General features: G+C 24.0%; 1 long non-coding RNA gene across 1 annotated transcript in view; it reads right to left on the bottom strand.

Moving 5' to 3' along the window:
* Nucleotides 1–795: 795 nt before the first annotated feature.
* The window catches only part of LOC129611053 (uncharacterized), a 112,234-nt gene continuing 91,441 nt past the window's right edge, over nt 796–21,588 (bottom strand). The window contains exon 4 of the long non-coding RNA XR_008697118.1: nt 796–907. This is a non-coding gene — a long non-coding RNA (uncharacterized LOC129611053). The remainder of the gene's footprint in view (nt 908–21,588) is intronic.

The raw sequence follows: 21,588 nt of genomic DNA, 5'->3' as shown, positions 1-21,588 counted from the left end.
TGAGATAAAATTTTAGTTACGGACAATGAAACAAAGGTTTAAGTGTCTTAGAAAATATTATGAAAGAATAAATTGCAGAAAATAGTTTTATAATTTATGAACCGCAGGGAAAATTTATAATCAAGGGAAAATTCTTGCTTTTTAACAAGGTTAATGCGGGCTTTTTGTCAAAATTTAATGAATTCTAAATCTTAAGGAACCAATCTCATTTTTATTAATTCGTCTAATATTTAATTTCGTCCATTGATTAAAATTAATTGTTCTGGTTTTGATATTAAAATTATAAAGTTTCTATTCCTGCAATAAAACTATAAATGTATGAGATAATAATTTACATAATCTAGTGTCTACATTTTATTTATAAATCGGTCAAGAAATTTTTTTTAATATTTGCATTGTTTAGATACTATGACCTTAAGTTTTTTTGAAATAATTTTAGTTCAAAAGGAAATCTTGCGGAATTATGTCATGTTCTAGAAATAAAAATATTTTAAAGATTTATGTTTTTTGTTTTAATATGACTAAGTAAATATTCTCGTTTTTCGTAAGAATATTATTAAAAATTTTAAAATGGTGCATTTAAATTATAAACAACTTCCTCTTCATGTACACGAACTTTTTGGTTTTATAATTTTCGGAAACGTTATGAAATTCTTAAGTATTTTTGTTAAATAAATTCGTATTTATATTTATTTTTTAATACATCCAAAAAATTTCATAAAATATCTTGTGTGTATTTGTAAATAAATAATGAATAATAATGCAACAACAAGAATTCAATGACAATTCTTATTATTCCTATTACGATATTGTTAAAGTACATTATAACTTATGTATGTGTTAAAAAACAAAATTCACTTACGTTATTTGAACGCTTAAGCATTTTGAAATATATGTAAAATTTTACCTGAAAATACAAAAAAAAAAATCATTATTTAGAAATTTTAGCAAAGTTTAAAGTATCAAATTTATTTTAAATAAGAATTCATTTTGAAAATAAGCTGCTACCTAAGTATGAACGTAATTAAAATCAATATATTGTTGGGTTTTAGTCTGCAGTTTGAAATTCTCAAAATTTGAAATTCTATATTTTTAATGTGAAAGAAAACATGTAATTTAATGTGAAAGGTGTGAATATAGAAATTAACTTTTAATACCATTCGATATAACTAGTTCAAAATTCATACCACATTGTTATAATCCACAAGTCTTCTTATTACGCAAGGATTAGTTTAACCACAAATTTAAGAAACACTATACAAACAAGACATACAAGAACTCGTTTTTCAATTCTCTTAAGTTATAAGGTTGTTGGAAAATTAATATGAATGATTAATAAAAATGAATGTTCTTGTATGTTATTTAAATTGTACATATCAAGCCTGGTTGTGACCTGTGTGCGGCCCAACGCGGTTTCATAATATTATGTATATTAATTACGCCCCCGCCTCAATGTTTCCAAGCGCTCTTTATATATACTTACTTTGAGTATATGGTAGATCCGTCGATGGTACATGTATATATAAATATCATGAAAGTTACAAAATAAAGTTTCCTTCAAATTAACTATACTTATTAAGTTAACTATTTATAAAGTATTAAAATGTTCTTATAAAGAATAATTACAAAAAAATAATTTAAAAAACTAAAATATTTAAAAAATTGATTAGGTCCAAATTCTGGAGTAGTTATATGTGTAAATATAACACTTTCAGTTTCAGAAGCAATATATTGATTTTAGCTCTATCAGTTTTGTTAAAAATTTCTTGGAATATTCATTTACTAATTTTAATTACTGCGTTATATTTTTTATAAAAGCTAAATAAATAATTATTATAATTAAATTTAATAAAATTAAATTGAATCGAAATTGAACTTTATAATACGTTATGTTGTCACAGCTTCTTGTGCTACAAAAAACCTAATAAAAAAACAATTTTTAATTCAAGGCGATCAAGTAAAGTCAATTGATAAGTTCTCCGATTGAGATTTAGTAAGTAACAAAATACATACTGTAAAATAGTTGGTCAAAAATTAAAAAAGCACTTTACTTAAGAAAATTACGAAATATGATATTTTGATTTCAACAATACCAAAATTATTCGGAGAAAAAATCTTTATATACTTAATTGAAAAGCAACTCAAATATAGCATTTCTCCTCATTTAAGAGAGCGGATACGAGTATTAGGTTTTTAATATAATTTTGTGTATAAAGTTCCATTAATTGTACCGCATTGTACCTATTCTAATAATATAATTATATAAAATTAAATTAATTTTATGTACTTAATGGCAGCACATAAATAACATTCTAAATTCAAAAAAAATGTGATACTTTTTACATCGCTAATCATTAAATTTTTCTCCTTTGTTTTATGGATTTTTTTTGTGTCCTATATATGAGAAAACCCGAATTTTTTTGTTCTCCGCTTAATTAAATTATATTTAATTAAAATACCGGATACAAAAACAATACCGTTCTTATTTTTTTTTTTTTTTTTTTTTTTTTTATTTTTATCATCCAATTATAATTTTGTAATTATAATCTAACATTGAATTTTCATTGAAATTTTTCAACATTTCGAAAACAATAAAAAGCACTTGATGCTATCAGATGAGTAGTCAAAAAAATTAAAAACAAAAAAAAAAAATTCCTTTTTTTGTTTAACAATTTCCCTTCATCACTAATTTGGAAGAGCCTGGACAAAAGTTACATAAATTGAAAAATTATATGCTTTTTTATTTCATTTATTTATTTTTTTACGGTTTTGTTTTTCTTGTTTTGTTATTGTTGGTCTGACCACACCACAAGAATTCAACAATTTATTTTATTTTAACCCATCGCACAAATAAATTTCCCAAAAAAAGCATCAGATTTTTTTTTTGTTTTTTTTTTTTTTTTTGGGTTCCTTTCATTCAAAATAAACAATTGTACCACAAGAATAATGAAAACGAAACAATAAAAAATTTACCACAAATAAAAAACTGTCAGGCCCAATCATATGCTTGCGTACTAAGCATATATGTATGTACATAACGTACAACAAAAATATGTAAAGATTCTAGGTTTCTAGGATTGCCACATTGGATTATATTTGAAAAGTGTAATATTTAATTTTATATATTTGATTTCATAAATATGTAAAAATACGTAAGTAGAGGCTATATACTTATTTGAGGAAAAATGTCTAAGAGGAAAATATGTTAAATTTGAAAACTGCGAGCGAGTAACTTCTTACAACTTTCTAATTTGTCAAATTATAACATTAATTAAGTCTCTCGACAAATTTGACACTGATGTATTTGGTCATGCGTATTTATTTAATGGAGGCTCATCGGTTTTACTGTTTTATGAAGATGATTTGATTAAAATTTTCGGATTTCTTTCTTCTTTGTTTTAGCCAATATTTTTTGTTTTGAAAAGTTATTTAGAAATTTTTCAGAAAAATCGGAAAGCAGAAGTTTTCAAAAGTATTTTTAAATACAATTGTTCTCCTATGCGCTGACCACATTAGATTTCAATCTATATTTTTAAATATTGTTTTCCTTGATATTTTTTTTCCTCAAATGAGTTGAGTAGCCATATTATAGGTTTGCTGCATACATGTGTATGTATTATGTAGTATACAATTATTTTTTTTCTTTATCGTAATTTTCTATTGTTTTAATACAAACTTTATTATTGTTATATAATTATGTACTTATGAACACTATTGTTTCCTCTAATATACATCAACACTATGTATTATTATATTATTATATATTAGTAGATATTGTAACTTTTTTTAAGTTCAGTTCTATGATAAAAAGATTGGTAATTTGCTTATGCGGTTAAAATAATGAAAAAACCGCTTAAACCATTTACCATTAGTTCGAACACACATACATAGTGACATAATATACTTATTATTTCTGTGCTTGATATGACGTTATACATAAAATTTTGTTTAACAATAATATCTACTTGAAAAAAACTCATAGAGAAAAAAAATTAAAAAGGAAAAATAACGAACACATAAAATTAAATGATTGTGTAGGTTGGGTTTAATAGAAATTTTGGTGTATTTTATTTTTAAAGAAGAGCTAAGTTATAAGTACCATTACGAGATTTTATTACGAGATAAAAATCATTCAGATATTTTACTGTAAAATGTAATCAATTGTTGTATAAATTGACCAGTTTTTGAAAAATGAAAAAAAAAAATCTGATGTGGCCAACATATAAGCGAGGCTTATTGTCTAGTTTAGCAAAAAAGTTACACAAGATTATGAAATGACTTTTAAATAATTCTTTCAAATTTTAAGGGTGCTAATAAACATTTAGTTAAAATACCCAGAAAAAGGTGAATTTTACTCTTAGTAAAGTTTCACTTTATTAACTCTCTGAAAAGTTTGTCAGTAACTTCCAGCAGCAAAAAGAACTCAAAAATTAAATTTCGACAAATGCTGATATTCGAATGTGAATATGTGCAAGAATGCAAATTTGGTCCGAAGTAATTTCCAATTACTCGTACTTACAAAATTTGATTTTTTTGTCGTGCTGTCGGATGAAGCTTATATATAAAATTTCAAATTAATCTGTTAAATATAAAAAAATGTAAATCCGATCCGCAGAAAAATCCAGTTCACGAGACCTGACAATTAAAAATTAATCAATCCGTTCCATAGCCAAAATAAACCCATATATAAAATTTCATCAAAAACGATTCAGCCGAACTTGATCAGAATCGAGAGTCCGAGATTTTGCTAAAAATGGTGTATTTACGCTTCTCTGTACCATGGAGAAGTGGGTTTTTACCGAAAACTCGTTATGTGAAATTTGATGTGATCATATAACCTGCCTTTTTGGGTGCAATACGGTCGAAAAAGAACAGGTTTTATTTAATAAATGTTGTACTAATACATAATAAATACATGTATTGTATATGATATTTAACAGAGTTCTTGTTACAGCATACTATATGTGTTTTGTTAATAATAAATGTGTGTAATAAGAAAAGGGTTATTAAATAACGAATAGATAATACGGTTATGTGAGTATAATAAACTTTTATAAAAGTATAGATAACTTGAATATAATTTATACAAGAAAATATTTTATAGCTGTTAAGTATTTCAAAACACTTTTTTTGTAAACTATGTAAAAGTTACATGTGACGTTTATGATGTTTGAAAGATCTGGAATGAGTTTAGTAGCGTTGATATATAAATATGTATATTTGCTAAATGAAATGGAATATAAAAAATCTGTGTGAATCAGTGATTGATTCTGTGTACAGACTGAAAAATTATTTCAAATTTGTTGATTTTGTATAAAAGTTAATAGTTGCGTAAATTGTAGTCTTAAATATATTAATATCAGATATACACTTTCACCAGATATAGATGCTTAAAATAACCATATACATATGTATATTTTTGTTTTCTGACAAAAAAATTTTTACGCATATTGGTTCACTAGCCTATAGTTTGAAGATATTAAATAATGGTATAACGACAACCCAATATTTTGATAAATTTCCTTTTTTTCAATTTTATCGAAAATTGAGTAGGTAAATTGTGTTAAGCACACAATATATACATACATAATATATACATTTAATATTATGTATAATAACAAAAAATTTTTACTTGGACGAACTCGTCAACTGAACAGGTATATAAGTGACTGTTTTTCATCTAATAATGAAAAATAATTATTGCAGAGGTTTATTTTCTCATTATTTATTTTCATAAATGCATGTGGTTTGATATTTTCATCAATAATGGATCAATATCATATTTATATGTACGTACTCCTATTGTTGAAGATTAAGAGAAAATTAAAAATAATTTATTCACTTTACTTTGTAATTTGATTTTACAAGAAAGAGGCCTTTATAAAATGTATCAAGTTTACTATCACAACAAAAATATTGAATTGAATTTGTAATTGATGATGAAATGGTTTCAAATTACAAATTGATGTTTCCTATTTGTATTAATTTTAGTTGGAACATTTGTATTTCTGTTTATATTCTACGGGTTTGCTTTCTGGAATTTATAAATATAAAAGAGATGAGTGTATTCATAAATTCTATGTTTTGAATTGTAAGTAAAAATTTAAATAACAGGTATATATACATATACACATGTATACGAATTTGTACAAATGTAGTATATGACAATAAAATGAAATTATAAATCTTTTAAAAGAAAATTTTAAAACGTTTTGGAATGTAGTATTGATTTGTAATTACTCAACTTTTTCGTACTACGTTAAACTCTTAACTTAATAAATTAAGATTTCAGTGTGAATGAGTAAAACTAGTGAGATTATGATGGTTCGCGAGGCGAATGTCATTATTCTTGAATTTGCTTTAATTCTTTCGCCTAAACAAAGGTAGCTTTTTTAATTTAAAAAAAACGAAAGCAGGTCGCAAAATTAGTAGAACTACTGAAAAACAATTCAGACGCAGCTCGTGGTGGAGTTAAGTTCGGAGTCATTAAAAGTATATTGAAGAAAATATGGACGAATAATGACTATGGAGTTAAAAATGCAGACTCAGTTTCTGGTAATTCAAATGGATTTAATTGATCACTTATACATTTTCGTATTCTCCCAATATTTGCATTTTCCTAGTCTTCATTACTATTACTGGTGTAGTCATCACAGTGGAATCGGCCCTTGCTGAAAACATATTTTCATTTATTTCATAAAGTAAATATGTTAAGATATCAATTTAAAGTTTTTGAAAAGTTTTTTTATTTTTATCTATATTATTCATTTTGCTTGCTTTTTTAATAATTTCAAATGTAATTTTATTTCAATCTCGATAGCAACAATTTTTCTTAGAGAATTCAGCTGTTCGCAAACCATAATAATTAAAATTTCAGCGAATACTCGGGTAAGTAATTCGCTCTGAGTACATATTCGCTTCGCGAATCATAATTACCCTATATAATATAGTCGAATAAGCTTCAATTTTATTTACAAAGTATGAAGTATGCAATATAAAAATTTACCACAAATAAATAAAATTGTATTCCAAAAAGAATTTAATATAATATTCGCTCATTCAAGAAACAACTAACTAACTTGTGTGATTAAACCTGTTTGAGAGTAAGGTCGTTTTCTTCAAAAAAAAATTATATATTTTTATTTCTCTAACTCTTAAACTAACTGATATACCAAGTTAAACAGGATTGCAGACTGTCTAGAATTACAGAAAACTGCAATGTTTAAAAATTAAAACTCTGGAACTTCAAAGTCATGTAATTTCGAAATTTTAAGAGGTTATAAGTAATGTAGATATTTATTAAAAGCACTTGTTCTGAGACTTCCAAATCACCTATCTGACATGGAATTGCTCTTAAGGTTTCAAAAAGTAAAAAACTAGTAAATTTGGCTTTAAATTTGTGTTACTCGAAAAATATCTATTAACTTATTAATGATTTAATTATGCCAATTGTCGATTTATTTTACAATGAAGTATTAGTCATCTATAAAAGAAACTACAAAAATAAAAAAAATCGCCGTTAGTTAATCCTAAATGTAAAAGTATGCTGCCAATATAAAAATTTTTAAAAGAAAATCATAAATTTAATATGTTCTAAAAATGACAGCCAATGTTTACAAAAACTAAGATACATATATGTATATGTATACATTTTCCATGAAAATATGATAGAAATTATAAAAAAAATTTCCAAAAAAAATTCATAAATGGTGTATTCGGAGTATAATTTTCTAATTAAAAAATAAAATAAAAAAAATATTTTAAAGTGATTTTTTTTACCTTTACCAAGATTTGTTTTTCACAAATTTTTTTCAATTACATCACATCAAACCAAAAAAAAGTATTCCAAATTGGAAATTTCAAAATAAATATTTTCCACTTATTTACCTTCTATTAAATCATATAAAATACATACTAGGAAGTATATTACAGAATCCTTACAAAGTTATTTTATAAATTTTTAATAGCATATTTGCCTCTGTTTTTCCCATGTTACAGTGTTTATTATTCATTTCTAATATTTCGCTTACATTTCTATAAACAAAGAGAATACTAAATTTAACAAAAATATTGACTTTTCATAAGAATCCTTTTAAATAATGTACATGTGTAAGGATTTCTTACTTTGTATCAAAAACATTCTAAAAAACAAAATTTCAAAAAATCATGTCATTTTTTTAATCATTTCTAATGTAGCACTTTTCCTTTCAACAAGTGAAAATATTGCTTTTAAAAACAAATTTGGATACCACGTTATTAAAATTAGTTTCATTCATATTGGAATATACTTCAAAAATTGCATACATTTAGGATTTGAGATAACCAAAAAAAAATTTAAAGGGGCTATAATATAATAAAAATTTTTAACAGCATTGATATAAGGAAGTTTAATTTTGGAAATTTTTAAAAAAAACGGATTCTAGTTAACGGTAAATTTTAACGGCCATTTTGTTTTTTTAAAGTTCACTTCTGAGTTATTTTTCTGCGTTTTCAAAATTTGAAAAATGCTTATAGTTTCGCGACAAAAAATAGTTGAAAAATGGTATTTTTTGGGGTTTGGGGATAAATAGATAAAAATTTCTTCTACGGAAATAACTTTTTTATAAAGATATGTGCGTATGAAATTTCAGTTTTCTATCTTCAATGGTGTACAAGTTTTGTTGACAAACACACGGACAGACGAACGGACCACGGGCAAAGTGAAATTAATAAGCACTTTTTTTCAATTTTTTTTTTGGAGAAGTTCTAAAAACGTAATGTACACTTTATGTACATATTTTTTTTTTATTTTACCTGAATCAAATTTAATTTTTTTGAAATATTTATTTAGTTTTTGTTTTTGCTCTTTTTATTTTATTTTAGTACCTATAAAAACTGATCTGTCTAATTTTGAGATATAAAGAACAAAAGAATTTTTAATAGAAAATTCTAATTAAACTCTAAAATAAAATTTATTCAGTTTGTTTTTTTTTCGAAAAGAGTCTTATGTTAAGTTTCTGTTTCCATTTTTATTAAATAATGACAAATTTTACAGTTGGAGTTATTGCACTTACTTTAATACATTAGAAGATTTTTGAAGTTATAGTGAATTGATATAAATTTAATTGTCTTTAAGTTAAGGCAGTGCGATTTATTGGGAGACGTTCGCTGATTTCCAGCGAATTATGTATGTACATAATATTAGGTACGCTGAACATGTGTGTATTTGCGTATTTAATTTTCAATACCATTTTTTGGCAAATGAACTTTTGGGAAACTTCTTTTGGAAGTTTTTGAATTCTCGGTTATTATATTAAACAATTTGAAAAACCTACTCAATTATACTTCTGATATACCGAAGAAACTCCTTCTACACAACGTAACGTTCTACACTCCGTTTTCGTATGAGTTATTGCTCTACGGTCCGAAAGATGTCGTGTTACGGTTTAATACAATATGTTTCCTGCATTTTTTTTTTTCTTTATCTAAAATCTTATGAAAAGACAATGAAAATTATAGAATACTGTGAATTGCTTCATATAAAAATAAGTAAGCTCATTTTATTAGAACTAAGTTGAAAATTTGATACCATGGTTGACTATAGAAAATTTGAAAAATATTTACTTACATATTTAATTTTTAACATTTACCCAATGTATGACTTTAATTCAAAGCAATTCAATTCAAATGTAAAATGTTTTTTTTTAAATATCAAATATTTTTAATAGAAATTAACTTTTTTAAATAAATTTTATTTAAGATTTTACACAAGAAATGGATCCTTGCTAATATTTGAAACGAATTATAAAATTCTTAATATTCAAGATATTTCTTCTTCCTTTTTCATTATAATGAAAGAAGAGTGCAGCAATAATAACACTGAATTAAACTCGACAAACTAACTTATATAACCATAAACAAACGTTACATTTTACATTTATGTTTGCTTTTTTTCCCAAAAAAAAAAAATTTCCTTTTCATATTTTTTTCTTATTTCAATATTATTTTTCTCTTTGGACTATACATCTAACAAATTTATATACAAGAAATTTAAAAAGGAAACGGATATTCCAATTAAGAGAAGAAAAATATCCCTTTTTCCTCTCATGCTTGTTTGTATCTTTTTATTCTGTTTGAGAAAAAAAAAAACACAAAACTAATTTTTAAAAGCGGGTGAGGAACTGAAACTGAATTTTCAAATATAAAAGAGAGGAAAACCTTTTGAGTGAACCTTTTCAATTTAGTTTATTGTAAACTAGGTTCTTTTTTTATGTACATATACATACATACATACAATTTGTAAAAAAATTATGAAAATTAGATTTTACAAAAAGCACATTTACTTAATTTTAAAACTATAAGTCAAGCACGTTTTTATTCCAATAAAATAAGATTTTTTAAGTATTTTGTAAAACAAATTTTTGTTTTAAATGCTTTCTACTGCAAATAACGCATATAGTATAAAATGTCAACTACAAGAACACTATTCGTAGTTTTAGAAATAATGTTCTAGTTGGTCAGAAAATTTAACATTCTGTTAGTCGTTTCAATTATATTATTTTAAAATCATTTCATTACTACAAATTTTTGTTAGAAAACAGACCTATTTAAAACTAATATTTCAATTTACTTTAAGTTTTCATGAAAACAAAAAAAAAATGTAATCTAAAAAAAGAAAGAACAAGAACTCATATAATAAAATTGATAAATAAAAGGGATAAAGTTAGATAATCTTACATGAGAAAGTGTTCGGAAGGGAGGTCGAGTGAGTCGTTTTTAGGGAAAAAAAATAAGGGATTTTTTGTTAAAAAAAAATAATTTCATTTACAAAATCAAAGAAATTTTAGCAAAAATTCTACTTGATAGTAAAATTCTATACAGCTTTTATTTTAAATAAAATTACTACGTTTAATTTTTTTCTAAATAAAATTTTAACTTAGTAAAAATATTGAGTAGACGTTGCTTAAAAAGTTCATTTAATATCAAAACAAAAATTTAATTTCTCTTTAAAATTGCAACAATTTATAAAATTTTAAGTAAAATTTAACAAAAATGTTCATCTTTTTTTTTATTTTTATTATAAAAGTAAAATTCTGTTTGTGCAAATTGTTTATCATTTGGGAAGGATTTTTAATTTAGGTCGAAATTTAGTTTACTTATATAATGTTATTTTAATGCTTTGTTAATTTGAAACTATGTTTATTCCGTTTTCTTTCATAGACTAAAATTAAAATTGAATGCGATTAAAAACTTTATTCAAATTAAATATGATTCGGGGGAAAGAGTTTTTCCGAGAAAAAAGTAAAAAAGCTTGTCTAGACCTCTGCAAACATTGCATGTTCGCGCTAATTACGTTGAATTTAGCAAGCATGAAATGAATTAGAACTATTTTTGTTCTACTAATTTATTTGAAAAATAAACTATTTTTTTTTTTACCTTATTTATAGCGACCACCCTGTAGAAGTTTTGAACATATAAGCGCGCTATACTGTTATATCTGAACATTTTATATAATAAAAAAATATTTCTCTCTTTACAATACAGTTTTATGCTTCATAGCATTAGAATAGAATAAAAATATGTACGTATAAGCCAATGAATGATCTAAGTATGTATAGAATATACATACAAACCTTTAATAAAACCAAAAATTTAGAATTAACCATGTACAATATCTACCTATTATAACTATATTTTTAATATTTCCATATACTTACAAAGGGTTTAGTATATAATATAAGTATTCTATAAAATAGCCTCCATTGCTTGATTGCTGTTATTTTTATTTTATTTACTTGTATTCTATAAGGAAATAAACAAACAAAAGAAGAGCAGCAAAAAGTAGAGGAAGTCACCATCAGTTAAATACAAACTATGTATGTACATATGTAAAATAAAAATTGCATATTAGGTATTTTCATTTTGGAAATTCATAAAAATATTTGTTTGTTCGTTTTTAGCTTATATTAAATTGGAATAACAATTTTTTTTTCTCGGGATGTAAATACTAACCTATATAATATATACGAATGAGTATACACATGAATCAATTATACTCTAACATTATTATTGTATGTATATTCAAGGTATTGTATAAAAAGTTTTTCGGTCTTTTTTCCTCCGAGATACTTTAATAGTTAAAGCATTATTTTGATGAATCCGAATGCAAAAGCAAACAATATAAAAGCTAAAATTTTGTCCTTCTATTTAAATTTTAAAAAATTTATACAAGTGAAATATCATATGTCTATTTACATATGTTTGTTTGTAGTCATTTTAATTGTTAAAATCTTTATAATTGCACTGCTAACATTTATATAGAGAAAATAAAAAAAGAAAAAAATTGTTTCAACTTATTCTAAAACCATGTGTATTAGACCATCTCTTTGCATGATGTAGAGTGGATGATAAAAAATTTATTTAAAAAAAAAAGAAAAAAATGTCTGTTTTTAATAGTGGTTGTGTTGAGATAAACAACGAATTTAACATGTCTAGTACCATAGTATCATTTTTATATTTTTAGCATCCAGTAAATATATAATACCTATATATTATATGTACATACGTAGGTATTGTACACACCTATGTGTTTCTAATACTCTACTAAAACGAATAGAAAAAAAATTTGATGTGCAGTCAGTACATAACTGATCACAAAGTTTATTTTCTAATTTAGCGAAAATGTTGCATAAGTTTATGAAAATCTCTTTTGAACAGAAAAATCTATATTTAGTTTTAATAGAGGTTCACTTTTTGTAATCTGATTTTACTTACTTCGTAGGCAAACAGAACTTAAATAATAAATTTCAAGAAATTCTGTTAATAAGAGTCTAAGATATTTTTCAACAATCAGTGTTGACATATTAAATTTCAAGCAAATTGGTAAATTATTTCTATATAATTGACTAAATCGTAACTTCAGTCCATTGAGTTAGGTTAGCTTATCGTATTGTCGGACAGCATAAATATGAAATTTCCGAAAAATATGTTCAATATTGTTAAATATCCATGAAACCCAAACAATCAACCTGTAATAAAATCAACTCGCAATAAAGGCTCCATTTTCGAGACTTGGCATATTCGAAAGTTTACAATCGGCGTGATATAGTAAAAGTAAACTCAGAAATAAATTTCCTTCAAAAACGTTTCAGACAAATTTGTGCACATGTACACAAATCAACAGATCGACAGACTGGCGTCTTCCTAAAAGTAATTTATTTGCGTTTATCCAACAAGGACATGCATTTCTGTTAAAAACTCGACTTGTGTATTTGGTGCCATCACATGACCTTTCTTTTTTCATGCAATTTGCTCAATAAAAATGAAAATTAAAGAGAAAAATTAATTTTGATTTAGTTATTTTTTTTCCATTTTGTTTTTTGTACTCAAGAATTAAATCATTTGCAGAGCTCTTCTAATCTAAAGAAAAAAAAATCCTGAGAGTAAATAAAAATTTATTTTTGATAGTTTAAGATGGTGGTGAAAATATATATGAAGGCAATTAAGTAATTGAGTAAAGAGATCGTTTCATCTTCTTTATTGTATTCTATTTTTAATTTTTATTTTTTAAGGTTATAAAAAAGAGAAAAGGAAATTTAATTTTTATTTTCAAAATGAAAAATATCAAGCAAGAAATTTTTTTACCTTAAATTTTTATTTTATTATGCATTAAATTTTTAGTAAAAATTGTTTTTTTTTATTTTAAGATTGAAAATTAAAATTTTTATATTAAATTTAAAAATTGCATTCAATTAAAGGAGCCAATAAGTTTTGTTTATAATTTCAAATATTTTAAGAAATTTGAATTAATGTCACTGCCCTGGTAAGTAATTAATGTACTTACCAGGGCAGTGTTAATGGTATAAGTAAAAATCCGAGAAATATTTTGTGAAAAAATGAAATTTAATTTTAACATCTTCGATAATATTATAAAACAGATTTTCCATTACAATGTATTGTTTTTATTAACGGTATTATAACATCCTTTAGTATTGTGATAAATTATTAATTTTATAAAATCTATTTATGAAATCTTTTTATGAAGCGAGAAATATTTTCCATTGCACTGAATATTGTTAAAATAACTGAATTTTTTGTAAATAAAAATAATATTTTTCTTGGTTTCCTCAAAAAATTAAATTGACATTTGAGAAATTAAAATTGTTTCAAAAATATCCTTATCTATTTTCTTGTTTTAAAATATTGCTTAATAAACAGAAATTTGAGTGGCAGGTTGTCAGGCTATAAATTTTTTGAATTAGCTGCAAATGATTGTTATTTTCATTTTTCATTCAATATTCTCAAGCCAAAAAAAAACATTTTACAAACAAATATAGACGACTTCCCAATTGGTTAAGTCTTCCAAGATTATTATCGCGCATATTGAATATAAGATAGTAGTAGAAAATTAGCTTAAATGTTTCAAAATTGGAAACTTAACTGAGCACGTTAGTTTTTTATAAAATGACAATATACGGACGTTTTAAATCGAAAATTGTAAATTTATGAAACTTTATTAAATTATTGTCATATAATCAGTTTGATTTGATCATTTAAATTTTTGTATTTTCAATATATTTTTTAGTTATAATTGACTCAAAAATCGTATAGTAAATTTAGAATTTTAAGCATTCCGCACTTTAAAATAATTAGCGGAATTTTATTTAATAATATTAAAAAAGTAAAATATGAAAATATTTTACTCCATTTTTGCTTTTTTTAATCTGTTGTTCTAGATACATAACTTTTATAATATTGTAAGGCCTCTCTTTATAGAAACTCTCTTCATAGATACTTTATAGAAACTTGAACTACTTTATATTTCTTTTTTTTTTACCAACCATTGCACACAATAACAGAAATTATGTGATGGCACCAAATTTTGGATGTTGAGTTTTTCGTGTGAACGGGTTACTCCGTAAAATAAACTATTTCTCTAGCTTTTCAGGAATTTTGGGTCGCACATATCGAAACACTACTAAGAGCCAATTTTTAACTATTTTAAACTTTAAGTGTATTATTGTACAATAGAAAAAAGTTATTCAAATTAATATGATTTAAGCAATCATCAAACTTTATTTTATAAAACAATGTCAAAATCAAATAATCTTCTTAAACTTCATTGACAAAATAAACTTTGTGTTTAAGAAGATTAAAATACTAAAATTTTTTATTTAAATTCGTTACTTATGACTAATAGTTGTATTATTGTCTCATTAGGTATCACATTGTTTCATTTTTACGATTCATGCTGTGAAATTACGAAAGTTTTCAAATTTATGCGACATTACAACTTTAGCCACTAAATTTATTTATATTTATGTAGTTGTAGTTTTAATGATTACATACCAAATTAAACTATAAAATAATATTATATACAGGAAGCTACTGTACTGTTTATTTCTTTGAAAATTTGCTGTTAGGCATCAATTTTCTTTTGACTATATTAATTATTATTTGTTTTGAAAAATTCTGATAAAAATGGAATTAAATATTTTACTGAAGCTCAAAAATTTGGTTTTATGTCAATTTTAATAAACTACGTAAAAAATAAATAGCTAAAATTAACAAAAATACGATTATAATTTTATATTCATTAAAATTCTAAAATACACTTCCATTTGAGCATATCGTATACATAAGTATAATGTAAGCCATTTTCATCCATCATTTATAAAAAAATGGCTATGTGAAAGGCAATTTTTTAAATTACTCGGCCGGTTTGTCTTTTCAATGAGCAGCTGGACGATTCAATTGTCATAATATTATTGTGAATAAATTACAAATAAAATTATATCTAGTCAAGTGTTATAAACTGTATTTTCAATTTATATAAATTTTCCTAGTTACTTTTGTTTTGTGATTTTCACTTTCTAGATTTAAATTATTGTTCATTTTACTCACAACATATAATAATTGACACGTGTTGTCAAAATAGGTATTATTTTAAGAAAAAAACTAATTAAATTCTTAATTCTCTTTCAATTTGTTTTATAGACTAAATAAAATGCTTTTATAAATTTAAATTAAGTACATGAAATGGAACATGAATATATAAATCTCTATTTATATGAAATCACACCAAGTAAACAACTCGAATAAGGCTTTACTGATGTACAAAATATTTTACAATGACTTATACATATATTTACATAATATTCGGCAAATTCTTTAATTAAATTTCTTTGGAAATTCTTAAATTCTTATGTTATTTCAGAAACAAAACATATGTATACCTACGAGTATTTCTTTTAAATTTAAGTGAAGTAGACGTTACTAAAAGGTATGCATTCTGTGTAACACAATATGTATTATTTATTTATACCTTACTTCTTTGAATTCGTACTTAGATTCAATAATTCCTTTTCTATCTTTTTCCTTTTACAATTTAATATTCCGATTATCATCAGTCCTTTGCAATTACAATTTCGTAAATTTATTAAGATATCGTATATTAACTTTCTATATAAAATACGTTTTATTCGTAGACTATATATTTATATTATTATAATTTAATAATTGTAATATCATCCAATTGTTATTTATATTATGTTTACATATACATATGTGCCTATAACACATTATATAGGAATAACAATATTGTCATCAACATAAATGTAAAAATCGATATCAATTTACCGAAAAGAATTTAAATCACCACCTTTTACCTTCTTTTAGGTGTAAATGTATCGATTCTTCTATATTATATAAGGAGCATGGATTATGTATATATACATATATTTTGTATGTTAGAACGTGTGTGGGTATATACATAAAATAAATTTTCATCAAATTACGGATAGATTTGCGTTATAGATATCTACCTTCAATATTTTATATGCTTTAAATAATATTATCAGGTGTGTGTAAGTATGTTACAAGATGAGAAAAATTCGAAATTTTTATTACAAAGATTTTCAAGAATATTTAAATATTGTCAAAACAAAATCACGCTAACGACGAAAAAGTATATGAGAGCAATGTATTTTTTTTTCTATGAGACTTAGAAGTTCAACATCCAAATACAAAATTCAATTAAATTTTTAATAGTCCGATTTAAAGAACTATTTATTTGGTTATCAAGTTCCTGCCATTGATTTCAAGTCGTCTATGTACTATTTTTTACTATACTTTGCTATCTAATTCTTGTATTAATTTAAAATTTAGCTAAAGTTAATAATTTAAGTTTTGATCATAATAACTGCTTGCTATCGAAAATGCCATTTTTTCCGAGTTTTGAATTTACATTTTTTTCAGCATTGTTTTAGACAATATGCCAATATAATTATTCTGGATTTCGCATTTCAACTGAAACATGGCAATAAACTTCAATTTTATTCCATTCTAAAAATAAATAAGAGAAAAAGGAAGGATCCTTTAAGGAGGATAAAAAAACACTCGTATAATTTTTTTCTTTTTGTTTATGCTTATAGCATTTTTACTTTTCCTTGATTCAACCAAATTTCTCAATTCCTAAAATTGTGAAAATCTTTTAACCCTTTCGATTCAAAACATTATTTTAGATTACGGTTACAGTAGAAAAAGAAAAAACCCTACTCAGTGTATACTTTTGCATTCTAGTTACAATATTTTCTATATTATTATCTTAGTCGTTTTTTTTTTCTATATGAAACGTGACTGAAACAAAGTAAATTGTCACCTCGACTAGAAAAAAGTCACGCTTTCCTTCTTTTTTTTACTTTCTTCTTTTCTATTATTATAATAATTTTTTTTTTGCATAACTATGAAGAATCCTTTTATTTGCATTTTATATGTCAGCAAATGCGGCATTATTTTATTTCAGTTTGAGTCCTTGTTCATGTAATATCCTTACATGTTCATTTGTAATATGAATTTAAAGCATAATATATGTATGTATGTTTAGTAGACAAAAATTTTACGCATTACCTTGATGTATTTGTATATGTAAATTTGTGTATTTCCATATTTTTTTCTAATATTATTTGTAATACATAAAATTTTACTGTTATGCTGCATATACGTAAATAAAAAAGGTTACCATATTTGTTTTCTTAAAATATAATAGATGTACAACATTTTGATAGTTAGCACATTTTAAAATTAAACAAGAAATTCTAAGTTTGCTAGAATTATTTAGACTAAAGATAAGAGCTATTGTTAATACGCCAAAAAAAGTAGAAACTACTTATCCAAGTTTTTTTGTAAATTAAATACAGGTAAAAAGTTAATAAAACTTAAAATGCAGAGATTTCTTATATAGAACCTGTTCTCGAAATAATACTGCTAAAATTTGTTTAAAATTTGATTACGTCTCCCATGTCTACTAAGATAAATAAATCCATTTTTATAATTGAGTGGCAAATTTAGAATAAAAGTAATTAAATTTAGCTTATTTTATGAAAATTTGAATTTTAATTTACTAAATGTTAGAAATTTTAAAAAACAAGGATTTTTCAAATTATTTTAGTTAATTTTAGAATACTGAAACAAATTTAAAATCAGCACTAAGTGTTAACGAATCACTATTTAGAACTGCGCAATGCGCTATGCTTTGCCGTTAGATGTTTATAATGATCACAATATTAATTTTCTTACAGTTCATCTGGTAATCCGAATTAATTTGATATAATAACCATATGCAACAAAATAAAAAATAAAAAGCAAAATATACAAGTTTTTACCATACCACCATAGTATTAACTGTAGTACAACTACTAATAATGTCAGCTTTCAGTTTTTATGTTCATTATCTGTACGAAAGCAGAAGACACAAAACAAAATAGAAAAACAAAAACAATGCATGCGGGAAAGGTATCTTTCGGCATTGAATATACGTAGATAGGCATATAGAAATACGTGAAAAAAAATATACAAAAACACTTTTAGGACATTTTTATGTCATACTTATCCTTTTTTTGTTTTTTCTGCTGATGTACCTACTGTGTAATAATAATGCTCGTCTCCTGCTGAATTTTTTTTTCTTTTTTCTTATTATGTTAAATATTTCTCATTTTTTCTGCCATATATATAGAGAATATAATATAGAGAACTATATTCTTACATTATAAAAGGTGCAATTTTAATTTAAGTTGAATTAGGTTTAGTTGAATTCATGCTTGTGAATAAAATAAATCAGAAATTTTTAAATTCTTTTGCACGGTTTTGGTGTAGTTTATTATAATAGTGTAGGTATAAGTATATTATAATATTATTTGGAATATGAAAAATGTAAAATTACTGAAAAGGAAATTGTTGAGATTTTTCCTTATGTTTATTTAATATAGGAGAAATTGTATTATTAAACATACATGCATATATATATATATATATATATATATATATATATATATATATATATATATATATGTATATATATATATGTATAACAAAATAATTTTAATATAAGTGTGGGAGAGCATAATATAATTCACGAAGGGCACATAGTTGTACTATGTTGCTCCCATTGTGAAAAATTTATTTTAAAACCAACGAAATAATGCCAAAGCAATTTTTTTATAAACTTTAGTCTTGTTGTAGAAAAAAAATTGAGGACAAATTCGATTTTGCTTTTATTGGTTCGACAAATAACTAGAACTATTTAAATAACATAACAGATCGGTTTAATTTTTGCATTACATAGTTCTACAAATCAGTAGTTCTGCTTTTTTAGTTAGAGAGTAAAGTACTAGTAGATCTGTTGTTTAAAATAATTTTGTTGCGTTAGAATTTGACTTTAAATTTCATTTTCGAGAAAAAGGACAAGCGATTTATTTTTATTTATTAAAAGTTTTTTATATTAAGTTGTTAGACGACCGGAATCGAATTTTGTCAATTCTTTTTTTCGTTAATTCCTTTGGTTTTATTGTACTGCGCCTAAATATTTTGTACTGCGACCCAAAATGTTTTTTTTTTAGGATTAAGATAATTGAGAAAAGACCAAGAAAATATTGTATGATACTTTTCGAATGCAAGGATATGAGAAAAATTTAATAAAATAACGATAAAATCTGGAATAAATTTTTAATTTACTGAAGTAGAGAATTTTATTACACCTACCTAAAATAGTACTAAAATAATGAGTAATAGCTATAACTTTGTATTAAAAAATTTTTGGTGAATCCATTTTTATATTTGGTGCTTTATTTAAGTACTAAGAAAGTTAATTTAAATCTGAATAAACTTGAAACACTAGGTTACATTCTAAATCAATTTTTCTAAAGAATCCCTTAAGACATGACAATAATGTATTTATTTTTTATTTTTGTAAGTTAAATTTAGCTCTCTTTTTTAGCGCATAGAGATAGCGGTCTGTTAACTAGATATGTATGTTTAGAACATTTATATTTTTGATTAACGTTGACTATGAATCGATTTAACTTTGACAAATTCAAAGTCATAGTGTTAACCTGCCGGTCTGTCCGTCGGTCATTACTAAAAGCCAAAAATATCTTGCAATCAAGCAATTAAACTTTCATAAATTATATAGAATTGTTGCCGCAAACACCTTATTGAATTTAGATTCGAGTAAGGCGCAGTTCAAATAGCTATTGTACAATTAATTAGCTTCAAATATGGTTTTGGAGAAGTGGTCTGTATTCCAATCAAATTAGGTTTTGACTATAAAGGTTTTTACTACCATACAACTTGGTATACAAGGATTTGACCATACTATACAAAGATATGATCTCAAAGTGAAAAAATCGAATGTGGGTTTATAATTTCCGAGACATATTAATATATCGCGGAGATTATAAAATCCACAGCATTCAAACTTTGAAAAGTAACTTTTATTATAAGACTATTGCTAGTGTTGTTTTTATAGTTTCCTTTAAGGTGCAGAAAAATCTATGAAAAAAAATATTATTTCTAATTAAGAATACGAGTAGTTTCTAATATTTCTCAAAATGGACAAAATTCTAAGTAAATAATAAATTTAGTGTTAAATTTTTTCCTAACGTAAAAATTGTATAGAGTTCGGAAAGTTTTTAAAATATTTGAATTTGACTTGTAAAAATATAAATCTATGGAATTTTCGAGATGTGTTATTTTTTCTGAAATAAAATAGTGTTCAATTCTCGGAAAAGAAGAATTTTATATAAATAAATACTAATAAGTATGCTTACAAGTACATAATATGTATTTAAAAATATTTCTTTTCATGTTTTAAGAAAAATGTTCATTTGTTTTTAACACCAATATCTATAATTATATTTTTATTAAAACAATTTTTGTACAGGTAGTGGAATGAATTTTTTTTCCAGAGTTATTCGAATAAAACCTTAAAAAAACTTCATTTTTTAAATTAAAAACTTATTTTTTTATTATTATTTTATTATTATTTTCTTTATAAGATCTTTACAATTAAAAAATCACACTTTATTTTTTGTTACTGAAGAAATAGTTACTATTTTTTATCTAAATGAAATTCCAAACTAAACTAAATAATCCAATTAAGGATGATGTATTGTACGAAATGTATATATAAAAATATATAGCTTCAATTTAAATAATTAAAAAATTTTTTAAAGAAATTTTAAGAAAATTTTTTTGTAATTCCATTCCATAGAATAAATACATTTATATGCTTATGAATTATGTAGAACATGATATTATCATAATATATGTATA

Source organism: Condylostylus longicornis, unplaced genomic scaffold (genome assembly GCF_029603195.1).
Source record: "Condylostylus longicornis isolate FDR11 unplaced genomic scaffold, ASM2960319v2 ptg000004l, whole genome shotgun sequence".
Taxonomy (NCBI): domain Eukaryota; kingdom Metazoa; phylum Arthropoda; class Insecta; order Diptera; family Dolichopodidae; genus Condylostylus; species Condylostylus longicornis.
This window is presented reverse-complemented; position numbering and strand designations above follow the sequence as displayed.